Here is a 12427-nt window from a genome sequence, read left to right on the forward strand (position 1 = left end):
CATGCCTTTAAGGCAAAATGTAGATTTGTGAACAGGAAAAGAATTAAGGGTTATGGTGAGAGAGCAGGAATGTGGAGCTGAGGCCATGAGAAGCTCAGCCCTGATCTTGTTGAATGGCAGAGCAGGCTTGAGGGGCCAGATGAAAGTCCTTGCCTTGTGCCATCAAAATTGGCCTTTGTCCAATTCAGAACCTTAATGTTTAGATCTGATATATTATTTTCTATAACTATTTTAAAAATAGTAGAATTATCAGAGAATCCCAACAGTGTGGAAACAGGTCATTCAGCCTATCACATTGATACTGACCCTGAGAGCCTCTTAACCTCCCGCTGTAACATTGCATTTCCCAGGGCTACTCAACGTACACATCCCTGAACATTATGGGCAATTCAGCCTGGACAATCCACCCAACCTGCACATCTTTGGACTGTGGGAGGAAACCAGAGGGACCAGACGAAATTCATGCAAAAACCCCTAATAAGATGATCATCCCTTTCTTATTTTCCAGTTCCACCTAAATAACTTCACTGGGCGTACTCCCAGGAATATCCTCCCTAAGAAAAAACATAATGCTATCTCGAATCAAAAATGCCACTCCCCCTCCTCTCTTGTCCCCCTTTCTATTCTTCCTATAGCATCTATACCCTGGAACATTAAGCTGCCAGGCCTATCCATCCCTGAGTGACGCCTCTTAATTACTATAATATCCCAGTGCCATGTTCAAAACCATACCCTGAGCTCCTCTGCCTTCCCTGTCAGGCCTCTTCTATTGAAGTAAATGCAGTTCAACTGCTCAGTCCGACTTCATTCTGTGCCTTGCCCTTGCCTGCCTTGACTATTTGACTTCTGAACTGTACCAGCCTCAGACATATCTCTTTCCTCACTATCTTCTTGGGTTTACACCCACTCCCTCACTGGTTTAATGCCTCCCGAGTATCACCAGCAAGTCTCCCTGTCTGGATATTAGACACCTTCCAATTCAGGTACAATCCATCCTTCGTATGCAGGTCAACTCTACTCCAGAGGAGATCACAACGATCCACAAAACGTGAATCCTTTTCCCCTGCACCAGCTCCTGAGCCACTCATTGAGCACCTCCTCCTCCTCTGTAATATGGACATTTTTCAAGATGTCACCACTTATTTCCCAACATTCTATATCTCCCATTTACTTCTTCACAGTAAACACTGATGCAAAATACTTGTTTCCCTATCTCGGCCATCGCCTGCAGCTCCACACAATGGCTGCCTTGCTGATCTTTGAGGGTCTCTATTTTCTCCCTAGTTAGCCTTTTGTTCCTCATATATTTACAAAAGCCCTTCGGATTATCCTTAACCCTATTCGCCAAAGCTATCTCACGTTCCTTTTTTGCCTCCTGATTTCCCTCTTAATTATACTCCTACTGCCTTTATACTCAAAATTTTTTTGGATTGGAATAAATGCAAAATATAACATCCTGATAAAACAAACGAGGGTAGGACTTACACTCAATAAAAGTACGGCCTTGATTAGTGATATGGGAACAAAGAGACCAAGGGGTTCATGTCTTTGAAGTGTGTGTTACATGTAGACAGGGTGGTTAAGGTGCGTAGCACACTTACCTTCATTGTTCAGACCTTTGAGTACAGGAGTTGGGACGTTATGTTGAGGATGTACAGAACGTTGGGGAGGCCTATTCTGGAATACTCTGTCCAGTTCTGGTTGCGCTGTTATAGGAAGGATATTATTAAATTGGAGCAGGTTCAGGAGAGATTTACCTGCATGTTGCCATGAATGGAGGGATTGTGTTCTAAGGAGAAACTGGATAGGCTGGAATTTCTTCACTGGCGTGCACAAGGTTGAGGGGTGACCTTATTGGAGGTTTATAAAATCAGAAAGAGTGTAGATAAGGTGAATGGACGAGGGAGAAGGGGATTCAAATCTCGGGTGCATTCATTTTGAGAAGAAATGAGAGATTTCAGAAAAGACATTAGGATTTTTTTTTTTAAATGTATACGTGTGAAATGCACTTCCAGAGGAAGTGGTAGCTGTGAATACAATTACAATATTTAAAAGACATTCAGATTAGTACATAATTAGAAAATATTTGGATGGATGTGGACTAAGCGGAGGCAGGTACAATTAATTCAGTTTGGAATTATGGTTGGCATAGACTGGTTGGACCACAGGGCCCGTTTCCTTGCTGTATAACATTATGACTCTAATCCTCACTAACTCTAAATTCCTCCATCCTCAACTCTCCCGATCACTGTCACTTCATCCAGCCTCACAACTCTTCCTTATTTATATAATTCCTCACCAGCCACAGAACGTTCCCTATCTCATGTCCTCCATTTTCACAAATCTCTGCGATATGTACCTTTCTTTCGTTCCAGCCTTGAGGATGCCCTCATTCACTCCGATTGGTTGGAAGACAAACTGGTACGACATGGTCCTCTCGTCCTGCTCTCTGCCCCCTATTGGCCTGCGCTGACATCAATCAGAAGAGACCCATTGTGAGGTGAGTGGTGGGATCCTCCCTCTATCTGCCATGGGATGAGGTTCATCATTCACAGTGAATGGGGCAGTATCACAGAGCACAGGGGCTGGGGGCTATTCAGCCCGTTGGGACTGTACTCTCTCCCTCTGGAGATGCTGCACATTTGTCCCAATTCCCTTCCCATTTGCCCACAGCCCCCCAAATCTTCCCCTGAAAAGTAAAATTCCAAATCTGTTTATGAATAACTGCCGAGTCTGTGTCCAGCTGCCATTCAGACTGTTCCAGATGCTCAGACCTGACTGAATAAAATAATGTTCACATGTTCACATATTATTTGCCAATTACCTGAAAATAGTTACTAAAATTGTGACATTGTTAACAATTCCACTCTCTCTGCAGATTAGATATCCTAGACACAAATTTGCACCTGGTCAAAATCACTGCTTAACCTTCTCAGCTCCAAGGACAATTATCTGTGCTTCTGCTAGCTCTCCACAAAAGAGGAACACATCTTATTTTCATTTATTAGTGTCATAGAGATGTACAGCACAGAAACAGACGTTTGGTCCAATTTGTCCATGCCAAATAGGAATCCTCAACAAATGGAGCCCCATTTGCCAGCTATTGGTCTGTATCATTGGAAACTCTTCCTATTCATGTACCCAATCGGATGCCTTTCAAATGTTGTAATTGTATCGGCTTCCACTATTTCATCTGGCAGCTCATTCCACACATACACCACACACAGCTTGAAAGCTTTGCCCCTTAGATCCGTTTTTAATCTTTGCCCTCTCAACTTAAGCCCATGTGATCTTGTTTTGAAACCACCTAACTGGGGGGAAAAGACCCTGGCTGTTCACCTTATCCATGCCCTTCATGATTTTATAAATCTCCATGAAGTCACCTCTCAGTCTTTGACTCTCCAGGGAAATTAACCCAGGCCTATTCAGCCTCTCCCTGTAGCCCAAATACTCGAACCCTAGCAAAGTCTTTGTAAATCTTGTCTGAACTCTTTCAAGATTCACAACATCCTTTCCAGAACAGGGAATTTCGAACTTAAAACAGAATTCCTGAAATGGCTTAATCAATGTCCTGTCCAACTACAATTTGACGTCCCAGCTTCTGTACTCAATGCATTGACCAATAAATATAAGCATACCAAACCCCACCTTCACTAGTCTGCCTACCTGCGACTCTACTTTCAAGGAACAATGAACCTGCACTCCATGGTCTCTATGTTCAGCAACATTCCCAAGGACTTTACCATTAAGTGTATAAGTCCTGCTCTGATTTGCCTTTCCAAAATCCAACAGCTTACATTTGTCTAAATTGAACCCAGTCTGCCATTCCTCGCTCCAATGGCCCATCTGGTCAAGATACTGTTGCATTCTGAACTTGTCCACTTCTTCATTGTCCACTACACCTCCAATTTTGGTGTCTTCTGTAAACCTTCTGACCATATCTCATAGATTCACATCCAAGTCATTTATTTAAGGAACCAATATCCATTCCTGCAGGACAATGCTGCTCACAGGCCTCCAGTTCGCAAAGCAACCCTCCATCACCACCCTCTGCCTCCTACCTTCAAGCCAGTTTTGTATCCAAATGGCTAGTTCTCCCAACATTTCATGTTACCTAACCTTGCTAACCAGTCTGCTTTGTGGAACATCATTCAGTGTCCATATAGACAACGTCCACAGTCTGCCTTCATCAGTCATCTTTGTCACATCTTCAAAAAAACTCAATCAAGTTAGAGAGAGAGAATTTCCCACACACAAAGCCACGTTAACTATCCCTCATCAATCCTCGTCTTTCCAAATACATGTAAATCCTATCCCTCAGAATCCCTTCCAACAACTTACCTACCACTGATGTTAGGCTGACTGTTGTCTAGTTCCCTGGCCTTTCCTTACCACCTTTTTAAAATAATGGCACCCATCTTCCAGCACCTCACCTGTCACAAACAATGATATAAATACCTCAGGGAGGGGCACTGCCATCACCTTCCTAGCTTTCCACAAATTTCTGGGATACACCTGATCAGGTCCCAGGGATTTATCCACCTTGCTACTGTTTAAGACATCCAGTACTTCCTCCTCTGTAATATAAACACTTTTCAAGTTATCACTATTTATTTCTCCAAACTCTCTAGAATAAAATAGCATAGTATTTCTCCCACCTCCTGTTGTTCCATAGATGGCCTTGTTGATCTTTAAGGGGTCCTATTCTGTGTCTGGTTATTATTTTATCCTTAATGTATTTGTAGAATCTCTTTGGATTCTCCTTAAACTATTTCCTAGAGATATGTCATGCCCCCCTTTTGCACTCCTGATTACCCTCGAGTATACTCCTGTACAACCGTGATTCTGTCCTCCCAATTCCTCCGCCTCTGTCATATCTGCTCCCAGGAGAAGCAATTCCACTCCAGGACATCCCAGAAAGGTTTCCTCTTTCAAGGACCGCATTTCCCTCCCACTTGATCAACAATGCACTCCAACGCATATCCTCCACTTCCTGTACCTCCGCCTCCCCCCCGCACCCCTCCAACCACAATAAGAATATAATCCCCTGGTCCTAACCTGCCACCCACTAATCGCCATTAATCTCTGCTATGTCCGCTAGTTACAGTCAAACCCCACCACCAGGGATATATCTCCCTCCCCAGCCCTTTCTATCTTCCGCAGAGACCATGGGATCTTTGGTGCTGATGTGCTGCCCCACGGATACCTCAGTCACTCACCCTGCCAAATGGCCTAGTTAGATTATCACTAGATGAATAATCCGGACACCCAGATAACGTTGTGGGGCCCAGGGTTTGGATCCCGTCACGGGATTCAATAAAAATTTGGAATTAAGAATCTGTTAAAGACCATGAATCCATTGTTGATTATTGCAAAAAAAAACTCATCAGATTCGCTAAAATCCTTCAGGGAAGGAATCTGCCATACTTACCTGGTCTGGCCTACATGTGACTCCAGGCCCACAGCAATGTGGTTGACTCTTTACTACCAGTGTCAGGCTTAGCTCTTCCCTCACTCTCTCTCTGGGTTTACCCACATTCCTTCACTGGTTTAATGCCTCCTGAATAGCACTAGCAACTGTTCCCTTCCAGTGCCAGTACAATCCATCCTTCTGATGGAAGTCAATTCCACCCCACAAGAGATTCCAGTGATCCAACAATGTGAACTCTTCTCTTCCTATGTCATTGATACCAATAAACAACAGCCTCCCCTCAAGATGGTTATTCTCCCCTTTAAGAATATTCTGCTCCCTCTCTGAGACATCCTTGTACAAAGATTACACATTTGAATAATAAACCTTACACTCATCAGGTCACCATAAAAGGATTACATGACACATTGAAGGTTTGGGGAGACCTTTTGAGAGAATGCGATGATTCAAAGGAGAATTTTTAAGCAGCAAATGGGATTGATCTGGAACACAATACCCACTCACACAATGCGAATATCCAGGTCCTGATATACTGAGTAATTCAATCAGAGTTTGGCAGAATATTTACTGAGATTACCATCTGAATATCCACCTGTAATATCCTGTAATACAAGTTTATAAAATCTGTCACTACCACTTCAAGTTAGAAACCCACACCATTCCCTCCTCGTGGCCCAGGATGACTGTACATATTACCCTTGAGGACATCAGCAGTCAACTCAGGGGGAAATCTGTGGGTTTCTAGGAGATTCCAACTTGAGATCTCATGTGACTGAACACAGCTGTTCTTTGACACGTTGGAGAAAATGATCCAAGCGTCAGTGAGATATGGGGAACAAGAATTACTTTCTTTTCTTTTATTCCGTGCTGCCGCTCTGCCTCATCAATAAGACATGGGTGTGAAAGGCTAACGATGGGAAAGTTGTCTCCATCCTGACCAATGGGTAGGAAGAACCTCCCAATCACTCCAAAGCGTATCCCTAAAAAGATAGCAACTCTGCCTGCTTCCCACTGCCCAGTGCTCCCAGTAAATGTTTGGAAGAATGGGAAGGGGGGATATCTCCTAGAAAAGGCATAACTGTAAAGGTCTAAGAGGATTATGAAAAGAGAGAGATGCTCAGGAGAAGGGAGCAACAAGTTGCCAGATGGGGTGTAACTTGGGAAAATGGGAAGTTGCTCATTTTGGTGGAGATAATAAAAGAACAAAGTACTATTTAAATGGTGGAAACTGTAGAAAGTTGTACCACAAAGGGACCAGGGGTAATTGTTCAGGAAACACAGAAAGCTACCACACAATTACAACAGGGAATGAGGAAGGGGAATCGAATATTTTGTTTCAAAGGTTCTCAGTACTCGGGTTTGGAGTATATACCTGAGAGTACCGTGTGGAAGTGCTGGTGCGACCACCATATCTGCAGTAATGAGAGCAGTTTTGGTCCCTTTAGATTAGGAAATGTGTCACTTTATTGGAGGCATTTCAGGGAAGATTCAATGAGATGATCCCTGGTTTGGAGGGATTATCTTTTAAATAACGGCTGAAAAGGTTGGGACTCTACTCACTGGATTTTGGAGAAAGAGAGGTGATCTCATTGAGACAGATGGGATTCTTAAGGGGTTTGACAGGATAAATACTGAGAGGATGTGTCTGAGGGTAAATACTGAGAGGGGAGTCTAAAACCAGATTCTGAGTCACAGAATCAAGGGTTCTGTTTTGGATTCAAGTTTAAGGCGACACAGACGCGGGGTTGCAGTAGCAATGGAGCTGGGGTGAGGTGGAGAAAAGCAACGTTTAAGAGATTGGAATTCCTGCTGTTTTGATTGTGTGGATGTCTGATCAGAAGGTCATCTTGGGGTCAGATATAACAGCAATATTGTGAAGAGTGTCGTTCTGCCTCAGAGAGTTCCCAGTGAGAGGGAGGGGCTCAGCAGAAAGGTAAAGGTAAGGCAATGGGTTTAACCGTGACAATGTTTCATTGGAGGAAATTGCAGCTAATCAAGTAGTGGGAATATGATAAGCAGTTTGATAACTGAGTAACAGTGGAGTAATGGAGAGGGATGATGGGGAGGGAGAGCTGGGCATCGTCAGTGTACATGTCAAACCTAATACAGTGTTTTTGGATGATATCACCTCCTGGCACGATGTACGTGAGATACAGGAGAGACCAAGGATAGATCGTTGAGGGACACCAAATGCAAAGAATTCAGAAAGGAAAGGGAGAGTAGAGATGGAGCAGGATTTTCCAACAACGGTGAGGTCAAATATTAATTTTTCACAGAATGGGAGAGAAGGACATAACCAGAAAAGACCAACAGACAGAACAAGGAACAATATCTATGAATTGGCGAGGGGGGGGGGGGGGGGGGGGGGTGATGAGGCGGCAGCGGAGGAAAGAGAGTTGGAAAGTGAGTTTACCGAGATTAGGGTAAAGGGTCAAGGTGAGCTCTGATAAATCTTTACAAGAGACTGGAGAAAGATATAGGTTTAGGTCAAAAACCAGGAACACCAATTGAGGCAGTTTGGCTCAGTGGGCTAGCGGGAGGGAGAGAAGCAGCAGATCGGATTATCTCAGTCTTAGTGTCAGAGAAACTCCATGTGCTCCTCACTCGTTGTTGGCGGGGAGGATGGAGGAGTCAGGATAATGGACAGTGTTTTACAAAGGAACAAAACTAAGGTTAGTGATATTTAAAATGAGTGAACAAACCTGATGTAGCTTTTATCCAGAATATTAAAACAAATGACTGAAGTCCTGGTTCGAATCCCATCTTGGCAGATGGTGGAATCTGCATTCAAGAAAAAAACAACGTATTAGGAATCTCCTGATCTCCATGAAACCATTGTCAATGGTGAAAAAAATCCTGCCAACCTGACAGCGGCCCAGCCAGCTACTCACTGTATTAATCACTGCAAAGTCTCAACACAGGAATGAAACTGGATGGACCAGTTCGCAACTAACAAGGCACCAGAAATTACAACCACAGAATCAGCCCTCTCAATGGTGCAACGTCCTCCTCACTAACATATGGCTTTTGGTGCCAAAATGTGGAGAGCTGTCTTGCAGACTAGTCAAGGAACAGCCTGACATAGTCATACTCACGGAATCATCCCTTACAAACAATGACCAGACACCACCATCACCATCCCTAGATCGAGAGTGTGGTTCTGGAAAAGCACAACAGTCAGGCAGCATCCGAGGAGCAGGAGAATCGACGTTTCGAGCCTAAGCCCTTCATCACCCTGTCCTGCTGTGCTTGACCAGCACCAGACTGTTGACTCTGATCTCCAGCATCTGCAGTCTTCACTTTCTCCTGAAATCTCTGGATATGTCCTGTCCCACCGGCAGGACAGACCAGGCAGAGGTGGTGGCACAGTGGCGTACAGACAGGGAGGATTTGCCCTGGGAGTATACAGCATTGGCTTCGGAGACCAAGAAGTCTCATGGCTCCTGCTGATTACCATGTCCCGTCCTCCCTTGGCTGATGGATCAGTTCTCCTTCATGATGAACAACATTTGGAGGAAGCACTGAGGAAGTAAAATGGTGTCAAACGTACTCTGGGTACAGGATTTCAATGTCCATAATCAAGACGAGCTCTGCAACAGAATTACTGACTGAGCTGGTCAGGTCCTAAAGGACATAGCTGCTCAACTGAGTCTGCAGCGGGTGGTGAGGGAACCAACAAGAGTGTAAAAGATACTTGATCTCATTGTTATGAATTGACCAGCTGCAGATACATCTGTCCATGACAGTATCGGTACGAGCGACCATCACACATTCCTTTTGGAGACACAAGTCTTGGCTTAAAGTTGAGAAAAACCTCCATTGTGTTGAGTGGCATTATCACCGTTCTAAATGGGACAGACTGTTCATTTCTTTCCTTACCGTATCCTTTCTCTCCATAGCTTCCCGAACATTCATTGCAGCGACTCTGCGCCGCGCGCGAGTGATCACATGGTTTAGTTTAGCCCCGCCCTTCATTCACTTTGATTGGTTGGAGGACCAACATCCCGCTCGGTCATCCAGCTCCGCCCTCCGTCCTTTCATTGGTCCGGTGCTGACATCAATGACCCGGAGTCGCTTTGTTGGCGAGAACATGCGCAGTGCGTCCTGCTTTTGCTGATATGTTGGGTAATGTGATGGGAGAGTTTACTGAGGGGAAGAATTCCCTTTGTGTGAGCTCTGCAGTAGATTTCCTTTATTCATGGAGGGAATTGCCTTCCTACTCATGGCTGTATAGCTATGATTGGTGAATCAATGCCATCTGAATCAGTACATAAACACCCCATTTTCACATCTGAGATCTTTAGCACATTGTATCACGCTCTTCTTTAGAAACAAAAAATACATGAAATGGAGCCTCAAGGAATCGGAGCAGGAGTAGGGCATTCATCGCCTTCTGCTTGTTCCCCCATTCTATCAAATCATGGCTTGGCCCCCAGACCTCAACACCTCTTTTATGCTTGATCCGCATAGCCCTCAACTGCTCAATATTTCAAAAATGTATTTGCCCTCTTTTAAAATAATTTGAGATAGAATCATAGATTCCCTACTGTGTGGAACAGGCCCTTCAGCCCAACAAGCCAGAACAACCCTCCGAAGAGTAACTGAACCATTCCCCTCCCACATTTAATTTTCACAATTGTTTGGGCGAGAAAATTCTAGCCATTCACTGAGAGAAAAAAATCTTGACTTTTTCTAAAATGAATGTTCCCTTATGTAATGTCCCCTGGTTTGAGACTTCACTGGTGCTAGAAGATCTAGTCAACATCTACCCTGTCAAGCTCCTCAGAATCTTGTTTCCATAAGATCACCCCTGCTCATCTATTCTTGATAGGTCAACCCTTTCGTCCTCAAAGCAGCTAAGTGAATCTTTTCTGAATGGTCTCCGATGTTGGTTTATCCTTTATTAAATATGGGAGCTAACACTGTATACAGCACTCCAAGTGAGGACTCAGCAACAGCCAGTGTGGTAAACCAATCCTCAGTCCATGCTAATACATTACCCTGATACCATGAGCTCCTAAATTGTTCAATTACCTTTTATGTAGCACCTTATCATTTACATTTTTAAAATCCAAATATAGAACATAATTGGATTGCCCTTTATCAGCCCTGCTTGTTATCTCCTCAATGAATTGTCGCAAATTTGTCAAATATAGTTTCTCTTTCACAAAACCCCGTCTACCATGTTTAATGATAAGCTTTTCTAAATGTCCTGCAATTTCTTTCTTTAATATTCGACTCTGTAGGTTCTTTCAGTAGATTTGCTAAGTATGATTCCCCTCTCTTAAATCCATGCAGACTCTGTCCAATCCTGTCACTGTTCAGTAAGAAACTTGACTGTACTCCAATATAGTTAGTAAATGTATCTGTATTTATTTTTAAAAAATAATTACTTATAAATGCTGGACCCATGCAATAGCAATGAATTAGTGACTCTGAATTTGGGTTATAATGTTTTTTTTTTGTTAATTCCTTTGCGTACTGTGTTAGGTAGACAGCACCAAGTGATCACTCTTAATTGTGAGTAACATTGAAAATAATATATTTTAAAAATGACATCCCAAAATGCTGCCTCATTATTGTGCAAGGAGGATTTTGCATTCAATAGTTTGCAGATAAAATTGAACAGATTTTTGCTGCAATTTGGCCAGACTGCAGGTTACACCAAAGTGACAACTCTGTTGTCAAATTCTTATTTGACACTGCCCAAGGCGATACTGATGGGACTTCACTTTGCCATTCTTGTTCACCAGCTTTATTTCCAGGTTTAATCGTATAATCATTCTGGAGCTTGTAATATTAGACAACTTCTCTTTTAGGTACATATGTAAATATCATTCTGAAATGTTGCATGAATGGTACCAAATCTGAAATTAGTCTCTAATCTGATAGTAACATGCTCTGACCCTTCTACATATATATTGGTATAAGTCTATGTCAGTTATTTTTCTGAAGCCTGTGATTCCTGATGAAGGGCTTATGCCCGAAACATCAACTCTCCTGCTTCTCGGATGCTGCCTGACTTGCTGTGCTTTTCCAGCATGGCACTTTTCGAGTCTGATGTCCAGCTTCTTTGGTCATCACTTTTTCCTTTGATCAAAATTATTCTTGGTTTAATCGTCACAAAGTGCAACACAAACCAATTCATGAAATTCAGATATCTCACATTTACCTTAACTGTGTGAAGGCTAAGACATGACTAAATTATTGTCAGTAATTGAAACCGTGCTGACAAACTTGTGCAGTATCAGTGCCTCACCTTTAGAATGTTCCCAGATATCGCGCAGCTGCAGTATTTTGTTTTGCACTCAGCTATATGTTGTTCTCACTTGTTTCTTTGTGAAAGATTACAAAATTAACTTGGATGAATGAACTTATAATTTCTTTAACCAATGTTGGGAGAAGAAAAGTCAGTATTTCAAGTGCTGATAAAGTAAAATAAACTGATAATCAGTAGAAAGGGTTTAAGATGGATATGAAACAAATGCTGACAAATGGGATTAGATTAATTTTGGACATCTGGTCAGCATGGGCAAGTTGGACTGAAGGGTCTGATTTTGTATTGTACAACTGTGACTTCATTCTCTCAATTATTCAAGAAGTTGAATACTTCGAGGAGGAAAAGGTGAATTGATGCAGAGAATGCACTTGCAATGATGATTGAGGTATATCAAACTCACATTATTTCATGACCTTTTCCTCTGGGTTCTTCAATGAACAAACTTGTTTTATTATCTGAATAACTATGTATCATGTGAATTGTTTGGCACAAAATATTTCGTTAGTATCTAGTCAACTATTAAGAAGTGTTCATGTTTAAAATTTAGGCAGCGTGATTATTAAGCAAGAAAAGGTTGCTCTATAAAAGATAACAAGATTTTTATCTGTTCTGGGCACTGAAAATATGGAAGTAATTTCTGAAGGAAAAAATCTTCGTCGGTAATGTTCCCACATATGTGGAGTAATTGCTTCTGGTCACTCTTCAGGTTATAGAGG

At 42.7% G+C, this 12427-nt stretch overlaps 1 long non-coding RNA gene across 1 annotated transcript in view; it reads right to left on the minus strand.

Moving 5' to 3' along the window:
• Window positions 1-12427, minus strand: part of LOC148137979 (uncharacterized) — a 658828-nt gene that overhangs the window by 633939 nt on the left and 12462 nt on the right. Inside the window, exon 3 of the long non-coding RNA XR_015754090.1 lies at window positions 8134-8212. This is a non-coding gene — a long non-coding RNA (uncharacterized LOC148137979). The remainder of the gene's footprint in view (window positions 1-8133; window positions 8213-12427) is intronic.

This window comes from Chiloscyllium plagiosum, unplaced genomic scaffold (assembly GCF_037043375.1).
Source record: "Chiloscyllium plagiosum isolate Xiang-an unplaced genomic scaffold, Cpla_swu_hap1 HiC_scaffold_42, whole genome shotgun sequence".
NCBI classification, from domain to species: Eukaryota; Metazoa; Chordata; class Chondrichthyes; order Orectolobiformes; family Hemiscylliidae; genus Chiloscyllium; species Chiloscyllium plagiosum.